This window comes from Cylas formicarius, unplaced genomic scaffold, assembly GCF_029955315.1.
Source record: "Cylas formicarius isolate icCylForm1 unplaced genomic scaffold, icCylForm1.1 PGA_scaffold_4__25_contigs__length_36172078, whole genome shotgun sequence".
NCBI lineage: Eukaryota > Metazoa > Arthropoda > Insecta > Coleoptera > Brentidae > Cylas > Cylas formicarius.
In genome coordinates, this window is record NW_026844334.1 from 21,523,168 (window position 1) to 21,537,813 (window position 14,646).

The 14,646-nt window shown below is 35.0% G+C and overlaps 1 protein-coding gene across 4 annotated transcripts in view; it reads left to right on the forward strand.

The window, feature by feature from the left end:
* LOC132700707 (homeotic protein antennapedia-like) overlaps positions 1–14,646 on the forward strand; it is a 227,053-nt gene that overhangs the window by 143,875 nt on the left and 68,532 nt on the right. Inside the window, exon 1 of one of the 4 annotated variants that reach the window (XM_060668199.1) lies at positions 2,872–3,115. The exons of the other annotated variants lie outside the window; for them this stretch is intronic. The gene's annotated coding sequence lies outside the window, so the exon portion shown is untranslated. Of the gene's footprint in view, positions 1–2,871; positions 3,116–14,646 lie in introns of those variants that run through there. 4 annotated transcript variants of the gene reach the window in all.

The window sequence follows — 14,646 nt, forward strand, 5'->3', positions numbered from 1 at the left end:
AGGATCATAATTTGTGTGTGTGTGTGTGTGTAGACACGATCGCATCATCCTGTACGTTATTACGTGTTCGTTTGTGCAGGTAATTGTTTTAATTGTATTCGGTTAAACGTCGGTGTCGGCAGGGAAATATTTCGCATAATGCGGGCTATTAAAGTGTTTCAGTTTTTGCAATTGCGGTGTGCGTCGAAGCGTTCTATCTGCGTCAATTAAACTAACCTAAAAAAGCCGCGTTTAATGTTTAGTCGAAAAGGGGTTTTTTTCGTGAACAAACAGTTGTCCCTCCAAGTTGACAATTTAATACTTGCTTAAACGCATATTATTATGAGAGAGGAAAAACTTTTTAGACGTCATAATACGACACGAACAATTATATAGTAATCGAACAGCTAGACTCAGTAATTTTACGATATGAGCTAGGACTTATACAGTATACTAACTAAAAATCAACCAATAAGAGATATTGTAAAATTATTGTTAGGAACAGAGTCCCAAATGAAGCCATGGGAAGAGATCAATTGGCCTTGCATCGAATCCGCACCATATGTGGCTAATTCTGTGGCAGAAACTCGGGCGTTATACTTACAGTTATCGTCGTAGCTTGTAGCGAAAATTGGTTAGTTTGTTCTGCCCAGGTTCATACTTATTTTAACAAGAACCATCTTTCATCGAGTCGCAGCTATGTTTGTTTCTGTGGAGTAATCTAGTTGGGAAGGGGAAACTATGGAATTAACTCCTAATAAGAAAATCGCAATAAAAACCGCCTACGAGCTTCATTATCAAATAACATAAATGTCCACAAATATAGTAGCGCAACGTTAGAATGTTATTTTTAAGAACAAAAATATTTGCATAATTAATTATTTATGAAAAGTCGTTATTTAGATCAAAATCTATTGGGAAAGTTTCAAACTTCCGCACGTTTGCAAAAAAAAAGCAACAATCGAATTAAAATCTGAATTTATTTAAAAGTGCTGCTTTCACTCACTAATATATTCTGCGTTTAAGGCGGCGTAGGATATTATTTTATATATGTGGATAAATGCATTCGTATAATTTCGATCGGGGATGTTCCTATTTACAGCCTTTTCAAATAAATAGGGTTGTTGAAAGTCTTTTACAATTATTCTTGGATCTGCGTTGACTTGGTAGTTTTAAAATACTTTTGATGTCATTAAATAAATTGATCTCATCAGCAGGGGGCGTGCCACCACCCAATGCCAGCAGAATTTTGAGAACTTATTTCCCGTATGATGTGTTTACGAATTGATTGTTGTATAACTTCAACGAAAAGTATATTCTAGTGTCAAATTGACTTGTCGGTTTATATTTAGTAGATTTAAAGACAAACAACCAAAAAAAAATTTTAATGCCAAATACTCATTTACTATTACGAACCAAACTATAGAGGGAAAACGCTTAACAAAATAACGCAAGCTAAGTGGTTTCTTACCATATGGGGAATAATTTGATAAATTGATTCAAGTGAATGTGTAACATTCGTCCCTATATCACTCATTGTTGGTGTCACTTGGAAAACGATTATAGAGAAAATACTAGTACGCAAAGTAATTTTTCTACTCCCGTGTGTAAAGTAGCTAATTACACACACTCACTTTAGCACGTCAGTTTCGTTTCCCACGGATCCGAGCCACTTCGGACATTTCCGGGATTTTACCGTACGGGTTTGGGAGCATTCGGATGTTTCCGGAGATTTTACCGCACGATTAGAATTTTGACGTTTGTCAATTCTGATGGTCATGTCAGTGAATGTATTCATGTTATTTTGTAAAAGTGTACCCAAAAACTAACGGTCGTAGAAAAAGTATAGTATGCAACACGTTGCTAAACCTTTTAAGTCACTCGTTTATCAAGCACTCGCTCCGCAGCGTTCCGTTTGTGTCCAATAAACTCGTGAGTCAAATGCCGTTTACCGCAGTTGTTGCATAATATACCGTTTTCGATTAAGGAAGGTGGTTGCTCGCTTGATATGTTGTTTGGAAATCTGAATAATTGATATATTCTAATTTATAAGTATTTCTTTTTTTAATGTTACATTTTTCTACATGTTTCTAGCTTTCGATGGGATGATGGAAAATCCAAGTATACGTTTTAAAAATGATACTCATGTGCAGTTATAAGACATTCTGTAAAACTAAAAGTGAGGAAAGTATTAGATCAACTTTCTCAGACTGGAAAGTTTTTGGAGTACATTTTTGTTGTTTGTTCGTCTAAAAGTTACTGGTATCATAGTAATTTAACATATATTTGAAATTTCAATTGAGGCGGCCGGAGAGTAAAATAAAATACCTATTTTTAAATTTCGTATGTCAGATGTCGAATATATATTGAATTTCAGCAGCTCCATCTCTAACGCGACCCTTGACAACTTCCTTTGTAGAGGTGTCGACTATCAGGACTCAGCAACTGAAGTATAGACAACACGTGCATAAATAACTAAATTAACAAAACATTAACGGATATTGGCTGTCCAGTGAAATCTTCCACGGTGTTTCCAACGTCCGAGTCTTATGCACATACATCAGAACGCTTCGTGTGGCGGACAAAGTGTTGTAAGAATTACGAGCCGGGTGCTGAAAATAAGGGTAGGAGACTAACGGCACGGAATGACAGACGAACGAGGACGGACTTATATCCCCACGCGACCGACAGAGTGAGAGGGAGAACCGCGGTGTGCGTGCGCCAAGCTTCAGTGATGTCTGAATACGCTGACAGGCCTTGCCAGTACTATTACAGACCACTCAACCAATCCGCGTCTAGTGCAAACCGAACCGACTGACGAAGCATTAACTACACAATCCTCGGTCTCGCGCTTTGCTTTTCAAATTTGACAGTTCTGGTCCCGATCAAAAGTGCCGTGGATACGCGGGACGCTCTTTTGTTTTCGCGCGCTTTTGTTTCGATTCAGGCGCTCGCCGCGTTTGTGTTTTCAATAAAAAAAAATAATTTGATCTATCAAATCGATTAAGTGATGTGTTTAATTAACTGTCGGGATATTTTAAATGAACCGCGACGTGTGAGGTCCTTCGAGGGTGTAACATTTTCGGAATTCCACATCTCTTAATTGACATGTTCGGAACGATATGGAACGAAAGAGGTAACAAGCCCAAAGTCGATACGGTTTAATGTGGAGCTTTTATGCACAGAGTGTTTTTATTATGTTAGCGGAGGGAACGGGTTGCGTAATGTAAATTTCGTGTGGCAAACTGGTTTACCGATTTTAATGTGCCGTTTTTCGACTGGTATAATCGGTTAATCGTTGTTATTTATCGTTAAGTGAGATGCGAATTTCGGTTAATTTGGGCTCCGACTGTGGTGTATTATTCATATTACCGCGTTTAACCTAAAATTATTTAAAGAAACCACGGAAGAATCAAACTGGTCGTTACAAATTGGAATAATCAACGGTTTGAATAATTTTGCCTCGAATTTTACGTTTATTCCTTATTGTTTTATTGGGGTAATGATTATTTAAAACCCGTTCAAAGCTTCCAAAAACGTTAAATACACTGCTCAAACGTTAATTGCACAAATGCCAATTTACAAGAATTGATTTAACTTAAAGCACTAACACTAGAATTATTCATCGAATAACGTTAAGCTGATAATTATTTAATTGAAGTGGAATGTTAAAAATTGCTCGGAAATTGCGCCAACTGTAGTTCTTAGATGATTGAAGTGTAATTTCATAATGATAATGAAGAATCAAAATTCAACTCAGCGTTTTTCGTTCACCAACAGCGTAAAAGGCGCTGAAATTAATATGAACGGTGAAATTAGATTACAAACGAACTTGACAAAACTAATGCAAAGGACAACCCCAAATAATTTTCCCTCCAAAATGTATGGACGAAATTGGCAAAAAACAGTGGCGGCAGTTTGAGGCCATGATGTTTAACGAAGTTTTGATAAGTAAAAATAAAATTAGAGGATCTTAACGCCTGATAAAGTTCCATTATGGCCTCGGAACACTGCAGTAGGTTTTTGTTCAATCATTGTAGTATTAACCGAGGAAAAGAGAACAGCCAATGCCTAGCATTTATTACAATTTAAGGTTTAGGACGGATTTTTCAATGAAAACAATTTTTACGACATCTCGGTGAGTCTTACAGCAAGAGCACAGAGTTTCCAGATAATTCCTGCATTCGTTTTAGTTTAAATTAAATGACATCAGTAAATCTTGAAAAGCGCTTCGCAAGTTTCTGATACTTTGAAAATTCTCATGTACACGCACTAAAGTGACCGGTGTTGCACCAAATTAGCTGCGAAAGTGAATCAGTGACCGCCCAGCATCAGAATACTGCATCTTCATCACAAAAGCATAGATTTCCTGGTTCTATGTGAGATTTTATAGTCAAAATTTATTTATTAGATTTTATTTTAGTACTTCCAAACCACTTCTAGTAATACCGACATTAAACAATAACATAATTGACCTCTTCTCACAATCGTTTCGTAATAGTCAGAAAAAGCATGTTAATCAAAGCTCAGTAACAAGAGCGATATAATTTCTAGCGCCTTCAGTAACACGCCAGTAACTTACTCGGAATATGCATTTCTGTGACAAGTTTTGAAGTTTCTGCGTCTTCTTTATAATTAGGAATTTTAAGTTTTAAGCGGTTTATAAAAACGATGCTCCATCAAAATACGTAAGTAAATTTATTTCAAAAAATTTTTTGTAAGAACTTTAACAATGACAATATTTTAGAGAAGATGGAGTTAGTTGGGAACCTGTATTTTGCCACAATTAGAAATTTCTAATTTCAGACCATGTAAGAAAACGACAAGGACAGTTTTCTGATCAGAAATTGGAAAGAGCTGAGAAATCCCAATGCATTAAAATGTTTATAATATTCCTATGTGATATCGAATTTGGAATTCTACAACTTCATATGGGCGAAGAATTATTGAAAACAAACTTACAAGACATAAAATAGGAGGGATCTATTCAACTTTTTCTTCGTATATAGATTTCGTTCGAATATTTAATATACCACCCCAACAACAAATGCGTTTAAAACAAAATTGTTTGCTAGTATATAAAATAATAAACGATCAAACTGAGCATAGCTTACTGCTTACTAACAATTTATTTTTTCTGTTCCTGGGACATCACCTAGGTACAACCGAAATTTCTTCTATTGATCTAAGGCAAAAATTAATGTACGCCCTTTTCTCCAATGTAGAGAATGCAGTACGAACTTTGTTTAGACATTTTTCTAATAAGAACACATATATTTCGTAAAAGTTGAAGGAGTGTGTATTTATTTAGGGGAATTGCAATCTTTATTTTTAATTAAGCGTAGTACAAAAAGTTTATATAGATTTTTGTTGTTTATGGTTTGTTTTTAGCATTGCTTGAGATACGAATTGCAACGTAACTATAGTATTATTAATCATTGGGTGATAGTTTTCAGATTTTTTATCTTAACTGGTACATTGCACTGTCGGTCAATAAAAGTATAAGTAAATGAACTTTGAACCGTTGTACTTTATAAGAGGTTTCACCATTTCGATAACTGTGTGTATCTATAACCAGCAAATTGTTTTGTGCGCATTATTGTACTAATGATATGAAAAAAAGTGTCGCCCATAAAATATGTTTCTAAAATGGTTCTTAATTAAATACATTAAAGAAAATTGTTGCCACCTATCGTGCTACCCATGGCATATTCGTAAATTAAAAAATGTTCGCGTTAAATTTACTTTCTCATGTTTGTTTATGTTAACATAAGTCCGGTTTTATTTTGTATAATGCCTTAGTTACTATCATTAAACGCGGTAAGTACTGTACCGAAAGGAGATTAGCCTATTTGCTTAATAATTCCAACGGATATTTGAATATTTTGTGGAGAATGTATTATTGTGCAGGTCGAGACCCCAACAAACCAACTATTTTCATTGAAAAATCACAGACAAGGTAATGTCTATAATTAATGTAGACCGAGGTAATTAGAATTGAAATATTTATATTATTATATTAAAATGATTCCAAATTTGGATATCATTAAATATTGCGAGAGTTCGGTCTAAATTATATTAAGTTACTCTATTAACTCAATACTTTGCAAAATTGCAGTAAACCTCCTTTAGGTATCCTACATACAGGATTCTGAAAGTTTTACGTGATGATGATAATGGCAGTCGATAGGTAAGTGGCGGATAATGACATCTAATTGATTTCGATGGCCATAATTACGTAAAACGGTGTTAAATATAATAATGGTGTGAAAGATTCACCGCGGTGAATGATGAAGGTTTAAATTCTGTAAAATACGTTTTCTATATCCTCAAAATTGTTCGCCATTATTAGGTAAAATGCTCCAAATTAGCAGCCAAGAGAAAGATTAGACTCAACCAGCGCTGAGTTTAAATGGAATCGGAACTGGACAAAAAATAATTTAAATATGAGCCATAAGAGACACACAGAAAGTTGCTTGCAAACCAAAAACTGCAGAGTTTCGGTGCCAGTTTCACGATTTCTATCATGCAACAAAATATAATGTACTTATTTACTAACCTAACTAATTTTCAACAGCACATGGAACTATATATATTATAAGGGGTGTTTTTTTTTCGATGTATAGAACTTTAAAATGCAATAAAACGACGATGGATTATTCGATTGACATGAATTTTATTTATCCGAAAGATAATCTTGTGGCATTACATTATAAATATGATTTCTGGCATATGACCGCCACGGCTGGCGCGGATGTAGTCCAACCTGGACGTTCAATTTTCGATGACTTTTTCCAACATTTGTGGCCGTATATCGGCAATAACGCGGCTAATGTTGTGTTGCAAATGGTCAAGCGTTTGTGGCTTATCCGCATAGACCAATGACTTTACATAACCCCACAGAAAGTAGTCTAGTGGTGTTAAATCACAAGATCTTGGAGGCCCATTCACCGATCCAAACGTGAAATTAGGCGGGAATCAAACGTGTCTTTCAATAAATCGATTGTGGCACGAGCTGTGTCACATGTTGCGCCGTTTTGTTGAAACCACATCTCCTGGACATCATGGTTATTCAATTCAGGAATGAAAGAGTTAGTAATCAAAGCTATACCGATCACCATTGACTGTAATCTTCTGGCCATCATCGTTTTTGAAGAAGCACGGACTGATGTAGCCATTCAACCAGAAGTGCGCTTCATCGCTAAACAAAATTCGCTTATGAAAATCGGGAACAACGGCAATCTCGTTTTGGGCCTATTCGACGAATCTACGCCTTGCTTGATGATCGTTTGGCTTCAATTCTTGCACGAGTTGGATTTTGTAAGCACGTAAACCATGATCCTTCCGCAAAATCTTTCATAAAGTGGATGGACACAGATCCAATTCCTGTGCTAGATGGCGGATGGACTCATTCGGGTCTTCCTCAATGCTACGCTCTACAGTAGCAATAGCTTCTTCTGTACGTACCGTATATACGGTGTCTCTCGGGATGCGAGTTATCAATAAGAGTAAACGTGCTGCGAAAACGTTCCATGGTTAATCGAATTAACTCCTCTGATGGACGATTTTGTCGACGATAAAATGGACGTAGTGCGCGATACGTATTCAGCACAGAACCATTATTTTCGAAATAAAATTGCACTATTTGCAAGCGTTGTTCAGACGCGAGTCTATTCATGACGATTTGCCAAACCAAACTGAGAATAAATCACTTGACAGCTGTTATATCGGTCGCTATCTTGAACAGTAATGCCAATTTAAAGTTCTATACATCGAAAAAAAACACCCTTTATATTGTTTTATTTATTGAATATGAAACTCGTCTCGCCCTCAATGAAGAAAACATATTTGAACTAACTTTTTAAAATTTTAAAATTCTCACGATTTTTTTAGCAGGGTTTATTGTTATGAACCAATTAGCAGTAGTCTGAAAAGTCCATGAATGAGAGATGATTCAAAACTACTATTCCGCGATCAGCTACTTATACTGCCACCCCTGCAACCACAAGCACGTTCCTCTTTTAACATTCCTGTTTCTGTTCATAAAAATAACACAGGAGCACTCCATCATTACCGCTCAAGACAAATACAAATTGTTTGGCTAATTGGATTCCGTCCAACATCAGCTGCCGGACTGATTGCTTTCCTGCCTTCCTGCTAGCTACATAAATACCTATGTAGGAAGCCTCTCTGATGAGGAATCAATTTGAATAGTAATTGTTTTTAATTTAAATATGCAACATTTTGCGAACGTGGTTCGCTAAATCATCCCGTAATTAGAGACTTGACAGAGCGGCAGCCCCTTATTCGGAACGTACACAGAGCACTCGATACGCAGTCTAGAGCATACATATGCATGTCTCATTATGCCCACAGTGATTCGGGGTGAGAATGATCAGGGGAGTTTAATCTCCAAGTGATAATGGAATATTTAGAGCAGCGGAGCGAACCATGTTAGAGTATCAGTAATTTTCAGACAATGATGGCTGTGATACACGCCGTATAAGTGCTTCTATGTTCAAATTATTGTTGACCGCAAGACGAAAGGTAACTCGAATTTTTCACTACTTCCCGTAGCGTAGCATATGAAAATAATGCAAAAGCGTAGCAGGGATATTTTAATACGTTAACAAGATAATGCATCTGCAGTTTCCCCATGTAATACATCAAATACTCGCAGGCCTCACCAAAAAGTGCATATATCATCTTTTAATGTACTTTCGCGTACCACGTAGTAATAATAAAAATAAAAGTGCACAAACAATGAAACGCCGCCGTCCATATAAATTACGTTTTGCGCTGATGCTGCAACTGTGCGTGTTTTGAACAACGACAACAACACGGCTGATAAAAGAGCACCCCTCAAAATATAGTATTTCAATAAAGCAGAAAATTGCATTTTAAACCTAAATTCGATACAAACGTTTTCGGTTGAATTCCAGGTGATAACACTAAGAGTGTTAAGACTACCGTCGATTTAATCACATTTCATATTAGACTATTTCAGAATATTTTAGTAACTTGGAAGTTCAGGTATCAAACAACGGTTGCCTGATAAAGCCCAATGCGTCCTATTTATATCCAACAGAAAGCACAAGCATATGATTTATGAGTGTTTGACCTCTTGCGCATTCTTGCTACCCGCATGAAATTACTATTAAATTATTTATCTAGTGGCATATATTTAGATGAACTACATAGATCCAAAATGCGCTATATCTTAAGTCCAAAGCATATTTTTTTTAAATAATTAAAACCTTACCTTGCGCTTACGAACTTATGCAAATATAACAAACTCTCTTCTGTTTAGTTATTCAAAAGTGTATCCTTGTATCCTTCGCGGTGACCTTAACATTATAAAAATCTTTATTGTAATACGTAATGAAAGAATGCACAAAAGATTCATGCTTAAATAATGTGATGGCCGAATAGCGTTGATTTGGATGAATTTAATAAAACTAAAATAAAACATATGTGGGAAATGGGGTATAGTGATGATATCATTCAATAAATATGAAATATTAGTGAGATTGCAAATGTATCTTTAAATCTTATAAATCTTGTGCTACGAATCAACAGACTCCTAGAGGGAATATTGTGTATTTATTACAAATGAACTTTTCTATTTAATAATTAAAAATCCAGCTTTACAATAATATTAATTAACAAGGTTATAAAAAAGAACACTCCAAGCGTTCTCTAATGCTACTCTTTCTAAGTAGACGGTGGCAAGAAGCTGGGGTATGTTTGACGGATTGGTTGAATATACCGGGTATAGCGGTAAGCGGTAACAGTGTGCTTCAAGCATATATCGAATTTTTGTACATTAATTATAACGTATCTGCTGTTATATTCCTTGTTTTTCTGTATTCTTGGTTCAGCGTGTATAGTGACGGAAATTAGTTAGGAAATTACTTTGTTTACTTTCTTTCATCATCTAAGGAAGAATTGTAGAATCTTTTGGAAGGAGAAAATATCCTAGCTTACACAACTTGGGCCAATGGTTTAATGCTCGAATTACTAAAAAGAATTAGTAAAAAGAAGAAAATTTGGTCTCTATAAAATCTGAAAAATGTGAAATTTGTGTATTAGGTTAGCCATAGATAAACAAATTGGCCAAATTGGCAATATTAAATTGGAAGCTGTATAATTACTTACATACTCATAGGTATTAATATTGTATATTCCTAAAAGAAAAAAAAACAATTTTCATCATTATTCTCCTGTTTATCCGCCGTAAAGGTAAACTAAAAAGAAAAGCTAAAATGGCATGTTATTATTCTAGAAGTTAGGTTTGGATGCACGGCAAATGTTTCTAAAATTATATTAATTAAGGAGTTTCTACAATCGATGTACTACGAAATGACGTGGGTACGAAAAGAATTAAAGTGTTATTAATGTGAGAATCACTCTTATAAAAATAACACGTGTGCGCATACAGGGGAGGTGGTACAGCATGGGAGTGGACACAAAACTTATATCAAGAGAAACATCTGTTCTGTGTTCCTTAAGGGGAGGACAAGTTACAAATTTACTATCATTACTCGCCATCGAAGAAATTGAAAGTTATGCGCTGACTTGTTCTTTCTTATTTATCGAATATTAACGCCTATACAGTAACAGATGATTTCAATTCCGAAAATATAGAAAGCGGCTTAGAAAAATATATCCTAAACTGTTCCGCGTACCCGGAAACGATAAACATGTCATCTCGAATTTATTCCCAATTAAGAGGTGCCACGTCAATTTTTGTAATCGTTTTTTGGCGTAAATCATTGGGCCGGTATGATTTAAGCCAGGAAGAAGTAGATACGAACAATAAGGGTTGGAAATGCAGCGCGATCCATAGAGTTTGCCATTTAAATTATTTCAAACGGCTTTGATTTATCGTCAGAGTTGCGGGTTAGGCTGGATTGTGACCGGTTCTGTTTTGCGAAGGATTAAATTTGAACATGTTTTGGACGTCGCCTTCATTGAGTAGTGCTTCCAAATACAAAATTCCTGTTCTAGATGAACAGGGAGATTCATTGTACTTTAATTAATATTTCCCGATGGTGGGTATATTAAAGAATCATTTTTTGTGTTTTAATTTGTTACTATTTGGAATGTATTGGTTATTAATAAAAGCATCATGGGAACCGTGTCTCCTTCTTAATTTTTAAAATATATTCATAAAGTCAAGAAATTTTATTTTTTATTCCTTGGAATAACAATAATCAACATTCGGAATGATTCGATCGGTATCGAAACTGTTCAGATCCAGGAATTGAAGGAATCAATTCATGTACGTCATTTCCTAATAATAAGATTTAGTAATTATTTCTTCTTCATGCATGTATACTTATTCTCGCTTTGACTGTCATCCAGACTCGTCACAGACATACTTAACCTACCCCCTTTCGCCCCTTTAACTTATATTAGTGTTGTTTTCTTTGCCGATTTCGCTTCCAGTCGATTTTACCCTATATCACCGCTTAAGGGATTGAGCATCCGTTATAAGTCGTTCTTTGTTCAAAGAAGACCAAAAGAACCTGGTTTGAACCGGCTTCAATAAACTAAATATTTTCCTTTTAATCGAAACATTTATAAATGTCAAAGTGAATGCTTTAATTGGTTCGCTAGTTGAGTGCACCTAATTTTAGCTGCAATTGGTTTGTGCCAAGAAATTATCATCACTGTTTTAACATTTCAGGAGAGCGAATTGTGTTTCTTAATAGAATTTAAGTTGATACTTGCGACATTGTGTCTAAAAAATTGTCGAGATGTAGTACCCTGAATGTAAGGTCGTAGGTCTTTTAATGTACATATCTGAAGGAAGAGCAATGTGTTAATGTGCTCAGTATGCCTTACTCCGTGAAAAGATAATTGTGATTGGTAAAAACTTCAGTATTTAATTGATCATTCTTTTTTTGGAGATAGTACTTTTTGAGATTTTTTCAAATTAAAAATGACAATGTATTCGTATTCAGGACTACCTATAATTAACTAGACCAATGACCAAAGGTTTTATTGTTTAAAAAAATATATTGTAAGCCTTGTAAATAACGACTATTTTGTATGTGATTTTAAGTCCTTACATTAATTTTTTTAACTATACAAATTTCAAAAATAAGACTTTTAAGGGACATTGATTTTTTAGTGTCACCTTAAAACAACAGCATTAATAAAGCTTAGTATATTGTAAATAAAATTAAGATACAAATTAGGGAGTGAATTTGACAGTCGAATATTCGCTTCTCTATAACAAACTTGGTTTTACAAAGGAAACAGTATGCCGACGAGAATTAAAAATCCTTTTTAATTAAAAAAATACAGCTTTGTAAAGTCTGTTTTGTTCAAATTTGATTTTATGAAAATCGTTAGTATCTTTCAGTGAAATCTATCCAACAACAAATAATTATCAAAATTGAGCCATAAACAAACATTCTACATGAGTAATGTTTAAGCGCGGCGACAGCGATATTTCGAACACCCTGTATAGTCCTGAATAAGAATTCGTTGACCCTTTATTCTTAAAGAAATCCCCAATAGTCCTTCTCGATATTTGACATCATAAATTAGTCCCAGTTCGCCATGACTTTAGGTTTAAACCGTAATCAAATATTTTACACCGATATACAACCGCATGGGGCGCAAACCATATTTCAAACAGCCTATATTGGAGCATTATAGAAATTGGCATAATTGGACTGTAAGTACTCCTGAATAAGAATTCGTTGGAAATATTTTTTTGTTTAAATGCCTAATAGTACTTCTCTCTTTTCTTTCTGTTGTTAAATAGTCTCAGTTGACCATGACTTTGAGTTGAAGCAATAAGCAAAATAAGGTTTTAGTGCATTTTTCAGAGACCTACTCAAAAACAAAACCAAATCGAACCATAAACATACAGAGTTGTACAGTTCATAAGTGGGACACACTGTATATAGAAATAAATTATATAAAGATGCTGTTTCAAACTTAAATTTGAAAAATTTGCAATTTTAAGTGTCTGTCACATCTTATTTAACCTCACCCGCCTTTATTTATTCCCCAGAAAAGTCGAACTGATACACTTTTTGTATACTGTAAAATTGTAAAATTTCATCCAAATTTCCACATTTTCTTTAGACGTTTTATCTCAAAGCTCGAGAAACATACAGAGTACCAAGTCATTTAAAATAAAAAAACATTTATTCAGTGGTAAATATTACACGCCCCTTATAAAAGAAATATAAAGTTAATTATCGAACGTTCTAAGAAAATTGGTCTGGGTCAAAATGTTCGTGTTTCCTCGAAACCAATTTTCGTTCTCGTTTAGATTAAAAACGCACGCCTCTACCTTGGATCGAGCTAGCTCTATATTCGTTTAATGAATCGCGTGTTTCCTCTACGCGCTACCGCGAACTACCTATGGTCGTGCATTTGTTTTGCCTAACGAAAGCGAAACAGCGAAAATAACAAATAGGCACAATTAGCCGACAATACGTATATATTACGTCAAAATCCATGCGTGATTTCCTTACAAGATTTTTACCGCCAAAGCTCCGCTGTCTCGGCCCCATCGCCCCGTTGCTGTTGTAGTTTTGTACCGTGCTAAGCTCAGAGCGAACCCACCTGATGGCTGCTAACGGCCTTTTAACATGCAAGACCCGTCGTCGATACATGCAAAAGATCCAGCGGCGCAGGTTTAAGGAAGCAATCGTTTTATTCTACTAAATGAAGATTAATGTCGCATCGAAATGGGAGTATTTTATATAATGCCGAACCGTAATTATTATTACTTGATAAATTACATGAATTGGTTACTATCCGTTCTATAATCATCACCAGAAATACATGCTGACTTAAGACAGTGCTTAAGCTGAGTTTGGTTAGCTGAGCCTCTTGCTAGCATCGACAATGAAGTACAAGTAGATGTGATTCTCCGTTTCCACCTTTTTCCCCAGACCCTTTTTCCCATTAATATGTAAATACATCTTCTATTCTTGACCCAATCCAACTTCTGAATTAAAGTACCTAATAGAAAAATTCGAATTTGTGCACCAGTTTTCGTCCTAATCTGGTTCTAGTTGATCTCATTATATCTTTGCTGTTGCTAGCTTATGCGGATGAATTTCTTACGTATGCAAAAAAAAATATATCCTCAAATGCGCTTGGAAAATGTCAAAAATTCCGACGTATTCAACCTTTGCAACATGATCGCAAAATAAGAAAATCTCGTATTTGACTAATAATTAAACACTCAAGTCTGATCCTTAATTAAATGCAAATAATCAGTGGTTACTTGACGTAAATAGTTACACTCGTTTTTAATTAAATATCAAGAAGTGTTTTTAGAATGTGATTGATTGCTTCTATAAGATTTGAATCCTTCTTGGGGTTGACATTAAATGAAACCGACTACAATGTCTCTAAATTTTGGAAAACCAAAACTTTTTACCAAATTTAAATTATTATCAAGATAACATTTGGGCATTTCGTTATAAAATTGTTTATTATCAATTTAGATCGCACTGTGTCCTGTCAATTTGGGTCAGTCTAATACAGAAAAATGTCAAAATATCGAATATTTGTGTCGTCTGTCAGAGAAAGTCGATTCTGACGCTCACGGTCTTACTTCTTTTTGTTTAGATTATATGGTTTTCTAAATTCATTTTATTGTTTATTGCTGTTGAATTACACCTAAAT